Below are 11,258 nucleotides of genomic sequence, written 5' to 3'. Positions count from 1 at the left end.
TGGATTGTGGCTCAAGTGTTTTGTTACCTATTGTGAAACTACTAGTCTCAGCATACCCTTCTTATTGGAGGGAAATGCCATATGTTACTGTTCATAAAATATGTGCATGACATCTTTTTTCCCTACTGAATGGAGAGCCCTAGATTGGGCAGACAGCGCAAGATGGAAGATGTTGTCCGGCCTCTCTGCAGAATAAACATAGATACATCTTCTCCTATGACTATCTTCAGAGGATATAGCAATAGTTGGTGTAGGGCTGCATGTGCAGCCTAGGGGTGTGTGATCATGCAGACCAATAGAAAACTACAAGCAGAGAGCTCACCAATTCTTACTGGTTTGTGAGATCACACCCCTGTCTAACAAATATAACCAGCTGGTCACTAAGAAGGAGGAGCAGCTTAGGAGCCACAGGCCCAGCATTTGCATAGTCCAGCAATGGTCCATGACTTCCCCATTCTTGTGCACAGAGAGACAAAGCCTGGCACTATATGAGTAACAGGTCATTACTCTAATTTGCTTATGGGTATATGGGGACCTTGGATAGCGATCAACCTCTGATACACAAAGCAAAATATTTAACTTTTTTTATCATATTTATTTATTTATAAACATAAATATATATACAATGTGAAAAATCAAAGTAAATGTGCTGCCTGTAACATAAAATAATATCCTTTAAACAACAAATAAATCTAATAATAGTGTATTGGTAAGAAAACTGTTTTAAAATGAACTGTGTTAAATATTAAACTAATTCAATTATTTAAACTAAAATAATGTTATTAGCATTTTCTTACCTGCTGCCCGAGTTGGTGTATAATGCATCGGGCGCTGCTCTTAGCCTCTGTCCTATTAAATGGACGGATGTGTAGAGCGACCTGTGAAATAATGAAACAGACATAAGAACAATAAAGGATTTTAATGCCATGGTAATCTCCCAACCTAGCCTATTCTGTGCCAAGAGAAAGGACATTTATCTTGGTCTGACTTGGATATGTGTAGTAAATAAAGGACTATTTTACAGTTGGAGCCAGTTGTAAAACCCCAATCAGTGAGGTGAGTTAGTATCTCAGGAATATGTCAGCATCGGAAATGAGCAGGAAGGATAACTGGCTGCAGGAATAAAGTCATAGAGGGAATCCATTTACAGGTGATAAAACGTTACTGCATACTTGCCGACATTCAGCTCCCTCCTTCCGGGAGGAAGCTGAATGCCTGTATACAGCGTGGGCATGGCCAGGCAATGGGTCTGTATTGGGGGCTGAAAATAAAGGCATTGTGAAGCAGGGGGCGGAGCCACGATGATGCGATTCAGCGTGAATCGCGTAATCAGGCCCCCCCACTGCTGGGGTTCTAGTAGGTAGTCGGGGGGACAGGCAGCAGCCGGGAGGCTTGCCTGCCTTTCCGGGGGGTCGGGAGCGGCACCCGATATTCGGGAGGCTCCCGAACAAATCGGGAGGCTAGGCAAGCCTGCATTAATGTGCATTAATGGGCTCATCACCCATTAATGTCCCTTATCACCTGTATATTGAATTTACCGATGTTTGTTTTTTAACACTCAAATTCTAATTGAAGCCCCACTATAGTGGCAGAAACAAAAAACACTAATATAAAGCAAACCAAACAGTCATATAGATGCACTTTCCCTTGTATAACAGCATTTCACAATATTTTTGCTTTTATTTTTAATATTTTCACAACCTCAAAATAATTATTAGAAAGTCCGGAAAGCTATTAAGCAAAACACAAATAATCCATAGTAAATAGTATAAATACAGAGAAATGGGAGTATTTAAAACTAATGTATCTAGTTCTACCCTGAACTGAAATCATATAACAGTGACCTATTATCATTCGCCATCAATAATACAGTGAGTCCATGGCGGCTCTATAAGAGATACTTAGGGGTAAATTTACGAAGAATCGAGATAGGTCGAGATGGCCATCTCGGGTGATTTATTCATTTTTTTTCCTGCTTGCAAATTTACTAAAGGTAAAGTCAGGTGAGTTAGAGGGAGATTTCTCTCATCTCACTTGTAAAACTCGGGTGAGATAGCAATCTCAAATCAAATCACCATCAGGCCAAATCGGATGTACTTTTTACCTAAAACATACATCTCTCAAATTTACCAAGAATCAGGATGACAAGCTCGGGTGAGATAGGAGCAAACTCTCTGTCAAAATCACTTTTCAAACTCTCAACCCCGAGCTGCGAGATGGTCAGAAACATACACAAATCATTGTGATTTGTGTATGTTTCTGTCTGTAAATGGTTAAAATAGGGTTTTTTTTTTTTTTAAATAACATGAGGTCACCCCCCAAAACACTAACCAGCCCCGGACTTTGCAGCCTGTCCTGGTTCTTAACATTACAGGGAAAAAAATGTGTAGAGTTCCACTGTAATTTAAGAACCAGCACCAGGCACCAGGGACAGAGCTGGTTTTAAATATACGGAGAAAAAAATTTACGTGAGGTACCCCATATATTTAAAACCAGCCCTGGACCCTTTCTAATGGGGGACTGATGCCACAGCCAGGGGTGAACTTTCACCGGGCCCCCCAGCCGCAATATCAGCCCTGACTGCTAGTCAGCCCAGGCCAGGGATCCCTGGGGAGTTGGGGACCCCTCCAATAAAGGGGTCCCCCTTTCTGGGGAACCCCTGGTCTGGGCTGATAGCCCAGGGCTATACCCGCTACCCCTGGGCAGTGTGTGGCGGGATGATAGTGTTAGGTGTAGTGTAAGAATTAGAAATTTCATCATTGTCTTTACAGTGGAACTACAGGTCCCAGCAAGCCTCCCCCACATGCTGGTACTTGGAGAACCACAAGTACCAGCATGCAGGGCATTAAGGGCCCACTGGAACCTGTAGTTCACCTGTAAAGAAATGGTTAATAAAACACACAACACAGTGAAAATAAAGCTTTATTGCATCCATAAACACACTTACACATACTAACCTGTTTCCAGATGTTCCAGTCCCCTTGTCAACGTAAAGTATCCCAACGAATTACCTGTTAAAAAAGATCCAATACTCACCTTTATTTCCCTTGATGTTCTCCGCAGAAATTCAATACAGGCTCCGGATACAGTGTAACAACATGTTTCTGCATGCTGTTACAATGCGCTATTGACAGCTCGTGGGAAAAAGTTGTCTTTAGTCACAGGCCGCCAGCCAATCAGCGGCGGCTAACATTAGTGGCTGCTCATTGGCTGGGACCCATGTGGGCTCCTCCACATGCAGAAGCATGTTGTTACACTGTATTCGGGGCACGTATTGGATTTCTGTGGAGAACATCGAGGGAATTAAAGGTGAGTATTGGATCTTTTTTAACAGGTACTTCGTTGGGATTCTTTACGTTGACAAGGGGACTGGAACATCTGGAAACAGGTGAGTATGTGTAAGTGTGTTTATGGATGCAATAAAGCTTTATTTTCATGGTGTGTTGTGTTTTATTAACCATTTCTTTACAGGTGAACTACAGGTACCAGTGGGCCCTTAATGCCCTGCATGCTGGTACTTGTGGTTTTCCAAGTACCAGCATGCGTGGGAGCTTGCTGGGACCTGTAGTTCCACTGTAAAGACAATGATTAAAATTCAAATATTTACACTACATTTAACACTATCAACCCGCCACCCACCACCCAGGGGTGGCTGGGATAGCCCCGGGCTATCAGCCTAGGCCAGAGGTGCCCTGGAGAGGGTGACCCCTTTATTGGGGGGGTCCCCAACTCCCCAGGGATCCCTGGCCTGGGCTGACTAATGGTCAGGGCTGATGCTGTGGCTGGGGGCCCGGTGAAAGGGCACCCCTGGCTGTGGCATCAGTCCCCCATTAGAAAGGGTCCAGGGATGGTTTTAAATATATAGGGTACCTCACGTCAATTTTTTTCTCCATATATTTAAAACCAGCTCTGTCCCTGGTGCTTGGTGCTGGTTCTTAAATTACGGTGGAACCCTATACATTTTTTTCCCCTGTAATGTTAAGAACCAGGACTAGCTGGCATGTCCGGGGCTGGTTAGTGTTTTGGGAAGGGACCTCGCGTCATATTTTTTTAAAAACATTTATCTATTTTTTGCAAGGCTTAACACACAAGCAGCAAGCACATATCTCACTAATGTGTGCTGGCTGCTAGCTCGGGAGAGATTTGCAGAGAGAAAACACTGCAATCTCGGGTGAGTAATCTCCTGCAAACTGATTGTCTCATTCAGACCCGCTCGCGAGCGCAGGACGCTCGCAAGCGGGTCAATGTTACCCCAATGCGCATGCGCACGACGGAGGGAGCTCCGTCGTGCGCATGCGCGAGACCCGGACGGCGACAGCCAAGCTGTCGCTCCGGGTCTCGCACCAAAGGGGGCATGCTGTCGATGGTGACTGACAGCACGCCCCCTTTGGTGGGCGTGCCGGGGGCGTGGCTGCCAGACGGAGGGTCCGGCCCCACTGACATCACTAGTGATGTCAGTGGGAGTGATTTTGGCTCTGATAGAGCCAAAATCACTCCAGGGCTTGCTGCCACGAGACCCTACCGCAGGGTCTCGTCGCAAGCCCAATGGTTGCGATGGTCTTGACCTTCGCGACCATCATCATGGACGCTTGCATAAGCTGTGGGTGGTAACCCACAGCTATGCGAGCGTCCAAAAGGCCGCTCCACATTTAAATAGGACGGCCCTGATTCAGAGCGAGCGCTCTGGTCAGAGCGTCCAGCTCTGAATCAGGGCCTGAGTTACTCAGGAGAGATACCTCGTTCTGCTTCACCATCGGCAAACTCGTTTAGCCTCAAATCGCCTATTGGTCAATTTGGAATAAAGAAAGGGATTAAGGGCCTGATTCAGAGCCGGACGCTCTGACCAGAGCGCTCGCTCTGAATCAGGGCCCTCCTCCATTAAAATGGAGCGTCCTCCTGGATGCTCGTATAGCTGTGGGTGACCACCCACAGCATATACGAGCGTCCAAAAAGATGGTCGCGATGGTCTTGACCATCGCGACCATCGGACTTGCGACGGAAACCCTGCGGTAGGGTTTCCCAGCCACAAGCCCTGGAGTGATTTTGGCTTGTGGCTTGGAAACAGAGCCAAAATCACTCCCACTGACATCACTAGTGATGTCAGTGGTGCCGGCTTCAGACGGTAGGCGTTCCCATGGGAACGCCTCTGTCTGGCAGGCACGCCCCCGGCATGCCCACCAAAGGGGGCGTGCTGTCAGTCACCATCGACAGCACGCCCCCTTTGGTGCGAGACCCGGAGCGACAGCTTGGCTGTCACAGTCCGGGTCTCGCGCATGCACACGATGGAGCTCCCTCCGTCGTGCGCATGTGCAGTGGGGAACATCGACCCACTTGCGAGCGTACTGCCGCTTGCGAGTGGGTCTGAATGACCCCCTAAATCTCCCGAGTTTTGGCGAGTACCAGCGAGATAAATCACTTTGAAAATCGGGACCATCTTGAATCTCAGTAAATTTACCCCTTACAGTCATTTGATGGTCTTTAGGATAGTTATTTCCTGTCTTCTTCATCGTAAAATCACTTAATCCACTCAGAAATGAGAAGAAAAAAATATCTGTACTGTCACTAGTCCAGCAATATCAGATATGACACAGGAAGCATCCAGCTGCCCTGTTATACCCATCACACCTACAATAGTGACATCATCAGCTGCCACTATGACATCACTAGGTGCCCTGGTAGGGGGATACTGCTATGTATCTCAGGCAGGGCATTGGGGGTTAATAGTAAATACAATGTGATGACTACATGTCAGTAAATAAAAACACCTAATTGGGATGAGCAGAAATGCATACCTCCCAACTGTCCCGCATTTAGCGGGACAGTCCCATTTTTGTGGGACTGTCCCGCTGTCCCGCCCGCGGGCCGCAGTGTCCTGCGGTGGGGGGGAAGTTGGGGGAAGCATACACACTCTGCTATGCAGAGCAGCGTGTATGCATGCGCACAGCATCTATTGAGAGTACGAGGGGAAGCCCGGGGGCTGCCCAGCATCTCGGAGATGCTGGGCACGCCCCATTAGTGATTTAAACAAGGGCGTGTCGACTGACCATGCCCCCTTTGCGATTAGGCCACGCCACCTTTTCGGGCGCGCGCAGATCCCGACTCCCTCCCAGCAAATGTTGGGAGGTATGGAAATGTAATCATTACACACAGCAGTGATCTGTATTATCTGTGCGCTGTGTGTGCCTGTGATACATTCAGGCCCATACTATGCATCAGTGGAAACATACACAGAGGGGGACTCATGTAGTGTTGGACATACATCGATTGCTCTAAGTCAGATATGCATTTTCATACTGCATCTACATACCATAAAAAGTGCATATACCTCCATATTCAAATATTGGTGCCTCCTACACTTACGATTTCTTAGGCCTGGAGCAGTGGCATGAGGTAGGGAAGGACAGAAGGCGTGTTCTCAAAATTATGACTGAAGCAGACCTTGAAGGCAGATACACCAGTCTGGAGATGTATCTCCTGTGATCGCTGGAGTGCTGGTGCAACCATACACAATGATGGTGACAACCAGCAGCACCAGCTGGTCACTTCTGATTGGCTGATTGCGTACTAAGCTCTCCAGCTGACAGAGCTTTATGGGTCTATTGTACTTAGCCTTGGATGGAGATAAAGTACCAACCAACCAGCTCCTATCACATTTCAAACTTAGCCTGTGACATGGCAGTTAGGAGTTGATTGGCTGGTACTTTATCTCTGTTCACTTTTTCTCCATCCAATGCTTAGTAAATAGATCCCTTACTAATTAGCATCTCAGCTATGATTAGGTCATCAATTCGCATTACTTATGCTGGGCATACACTATGCATACCTCCCAACATGAACCTCTCCAGGAGGGACACAATGCTCTGGTCCTGAACTTCCCTGGTAAGAGGTGGTGCTGCAGCACAGTTCAAAATTCAAATAGGGGAGCCCCACTAACTGTAATTTCACACGCTGCCAAACATCACTGGCTGGGACTCACTGGCAGTTGGTGTGACTCCCCTATTTGAATTTTGGACTGTACTGCAGCCTCACCTCTGGAGCCGCCACCAATCATAATTTACCAGGGAAGTCCAGGACCAGAGCATTGTGTCCCTCATGGAGAGGGTCATGTTGGGAGGTATGACTATATAATTATCTGTCAGATATCTGTCCAATCTGGCTGGTTGGAATGGAAATCTGGTAGTGTATGGGAGCAAACGACAATCGCCCATTTGCTCACAAACAATGGAAAACAGACAAAAATGGTCATTCAGACAAATTGGTTAAATCAAATTAATTTAACCAATTTGAACAATCGTTTTTGGGTTTTTTCCAGTGTTGAGGCAATATGGTCGATTGTCATTTAATTCTGTGATAGGCATCCGCATAGCAATACCACCGCTGGCTAAATTATTGGCTGTGATACATTTATGCATATCATATCTGGTTTTATAATGCAGTTTGGCATGTGCAGCATGCAGTATATGGGATTGCAAACTTCAATACTTAGGATCCTGTTTCAGTTTTCGGGCTCAAAACTGCAGGATAGTAAATATTTTGGTTTAAGTCTTAAAACCTCATCTAATTAATACTGGTTGTCAAACCATACAATAAACTGCTGCTTAGTAAATTAATCCCTTGGTCTACTAAAATGCTTTCTTGACCAGCATAAAGGAGCCCTCATATACAGTGTGGGTCAAAAGCTTAGATGTCATTGCTCTGTGTACATCATGATATTGCCATGTGTACAGGGATGTAGCCAAGGACGTAACTAGGTATTTAAAGGCCCCAAAACAAAATTTTGTAAGGACCCCTATGTACCACCAAATAGTGAAAAACGTATATAACGTATTTAACTTTTACAAGGAAGATAGGTCATGGATGTAGCCAAAACTTTGAGGGCCCCATAGCAACATTGGAAGCCTTCGCCCGAATGCTCCAAGAGAGACACCTTTTTCTACATCAGGTAGTGCCCTATTTCATTTTATGCCTCATAGAGCCCTAGATAATATAATAATAAGTTATTACATTTTATATCCCATCCTAGTGTCTATTATTATGAATAGAAATGCCCTAGTTCAATTTATGTCCCATAGTAGTGCCCAAGTTCACATTACACCTAAAGTGCCCTCAATTCATATTATGCAACATTGTACTGTCACTATTTAAAATATGCCACATCGTAGTGCTGCCAGTACAAATAATGCCAAATAGTGCCCCCAGTTCATGTTATACCACACAGTGGGCCTGATTCAGAGCCGGACGCTCTGACCTGATTCAGAGCCCTCCTACCTAAAAATGCAGTGGCCTCCTGGCCGCTCGCACAGCTGTGGGTGACCACCCACAGCTTATGCGAGCGGCCAAAAAGATGGTCGCGATGGTCAAGACCATCGGGCTTGCGACGAGACCCTGCCGCAAGCCCAGGAGTGCTTTTCAGAGCCAAAAGCACTCCCACTGACATCACTAGTGATGTCAGTGGGGCCGGACCCAGGCGATAGACGTTCCCATGGGAACGCCTCCGTCTGGGCAGCAACGCCCCCGGCACGCCCACCAAAGGGGGCATGCTGTCACTCACCATCGACAGCACGCCCCCTTTGGTGCGAGACCCATAGCGACAGCTTGGCTGTCCCTATGCGGGTCTCGCGCATGCGCACGACGGAGCTCCCTCCGTCATGCGCATGTGCATTAGGGCACCATCGACCCACTTGCGAGCGTCTGAATTAGGCCCTGTGTCCCCAGTACTTGTTATGGCATACTGAAGTGCTTCCAGTTTAGGTTATGCCACATTGTATTGCCAAGTTCACATTATGCCACATTGAAGTGCCCCCAGTTTATCATTGTACTGCCCCCAGTTCATATTATGCCACATTGCTCACTACAGCCCCAGCTCACTCCACAAAGGCTGTAATCAAGGAGAAGCCTATAATCTAACAATGTTGAGATCACTGATTAGCTCAGCTGTACCTGCGAAGGGTAAAATGAGAGCATGAGAAATGGATCATATCAGTGTGGCACTTTACTGAGAGGGAGAGACAGCAATCGCCACCCATATGAGCTCGGATGAGTTCTTATTATCAGGCTGGGCAACAGGTCAATTGCTTAGTGGGCAATTCCAGGAACTTGGTTAACAATTATCAATTAACTGTATCCAGGGCCACCTAAGCATCTGGACCCCATTGCAATGGCACTCCCTGGACCCACTATAGCTACACCCATGGGTGCCTATAAAGGAAGAGCTGGAGAGAAAATCTTTACCAATAGAAGAAAGAGGATTAGGAATCATGTTATCCAACAATATCTCTCCTCTAAGTACAACATAAAATGATGTATAAGTGCTAGTGATAGATGCGCTAACTCTGTTGTGGCTAGGCATGTGCAGCAGCTGCCCCGGACATTCTGTTGACCAGAGCTCTCTACAGTGGCAGCTCCTCGATGGCGGTTTGTGTTGAGATGGTGACATAGCTGTCTCCAACTCTGAAATAAAAGAACTGAACCCATCAGAGGGGGTTTCTAGGTACTCAGAACACCCTGTGCATGCACCACTGATCTGTGTAGCTCAAAATGAGCACTGTGGAAAACAAAACAACTGTTCACATACTATATATTATAATTATATTGTTTTTACTATTTAATTTAACAATGTTTCATATTTTTTCTTTAAATGACTCTGCTACGGTAGTTCAAATCTGAGCTTGTAGTGTCCATGTGTGAATCAGCAATGTAGCAATGTCGGGTCATGCATTGTCAGTAGAGACCACATTTTCCAGCCATATGGTCAGGGGCAAAAAAAAAAAACATTTTTGCAGCGCCATGTAGTAGTGCTGCGCGCTGGCAGCTCCACAGCCCAGCGCAAAGCCAGGGGGGGGTGTGCAATCAGTGCGATCGCCCCTCCACAAGCATAGGCGTGTGCAGGGCTGCTGGGAGGTAAGAGCAAGCCTGGGCCCAGGTTATTAGTACCCGCTCCCCCCATCCCTCTCAGCGCCGCTGCATGTAGTAAGTCACTGCCAGCCAGAATCACAGAGAGACTGGACAGAAAATAGGACCTTGCATGAAGAGCTGTGGTGGCCGCAGAAGAGTCTAGAAGATGGCACCAGGATGGACCAACGGCAGAAGAAAGATGATGAGGATCTAATAGTGCTGCAGGTGGTGGGAAGCAAAGAGCTAAACAAAGCTCCCCACTGCAGTCTCTACTAGCTTACCGGTAGGCGGCCTTGGCCACCGGTAATTGACCACTCCTAGACCACCAGGTGTTAGGCCCGTGGGTGCAATCAGGTCTCAGGCCTTTGGGACATGCTAGGCAGATTGACCATGCCATAAGTAAAAGTGACTCTGGGCATTAGACCAAGGTCACTTTATGCACCCTAAGGTAGGCAGGCAACAGCCTGAGACCCTGGTGAGTGGCTGGGCATTAGGCCCAGTCCACTTTTTAGTAACAGATAGGTAAGGGTGGCCCCTACTGTGTGGCATAATGTATATAAGTGGTACTACTGTCTGGCATAATGTGTATATGGTGCTATGCTGTGGTGTATGAGGAGTACTACTGTGTGGCATAATGTGTATAAGGTGCTATACTGTGGTGTATGAGGAGTACTACTGTGTGACATAATGTGTATAAGGTGCTATACTGTGGTGTATGAGGAGTACTACTGTGTGACATACTGTATATAAGTGGTACTACTGTGTGGCATAATGTGTATAAGGTGCTATACTGTGGTGTATGAGGAGTACTACTGTGTGGCATACTGTATATGAGTGTTATTACTATCTGGCATAATGTGTATAAGGTGCTATACTTTGGTGTATGTGGAGTACTACTGTGTGACGCAGGGCCGTCTCTTCCATTGGGCTTTTAGGGCATTTGCCCAAGGGCCCAAAGCTTGAAGGGGCCCTCCATCCCACTGCAGCCGCTGCCTGTTACAAATGTTTGTTTTAAAGCACTAGTTTGTGCTAGTAGTTTCCTCCCCCCGGTGATGAGCGACCATCCCCCCCCTCCACTGGTACGCAGCCGTGGGCAGTCTGTCTCTTTGACACAGTTGCACCGCTTGTGTAGCGCTGACCGGACGGAGTTCGGTCAGCACTACACAGTGACAAACACACAGCCGTCGGCGCCAGCAGCTGTGTGTTTGTTTTAGCAGCCCGATGAGAGTCAGACAGACTCTCATTGGCTGCTGCTCCCACTGCCCGAGCCGGGCATCTTCCGTCTCCCGCAGTGGGTAATGGGAGAGACGTCATGACGTCTCTCCCATAATGCAGAGCGGCCCAACCCGGGAGGACAGATGGAG

The sequence above is a fragment of the Taudactylus pleione genome, unplaced genomic scaffold (genome assembly GCF_031769625.1).
Source record: "Taudactylus pleione unplaced genomic scaffold, aTauple2 ptg000026l, whole genome shotgun sequence".
Taxonomy (NCBI): Eukaryota; Metazoa; Chordata; class Amphibia; order Anura; family Myobatrachidae; genus Taudactylus; species Taudactylus pleione.
Note: the sequence above shows the minus strand (reverse complement) of the source record.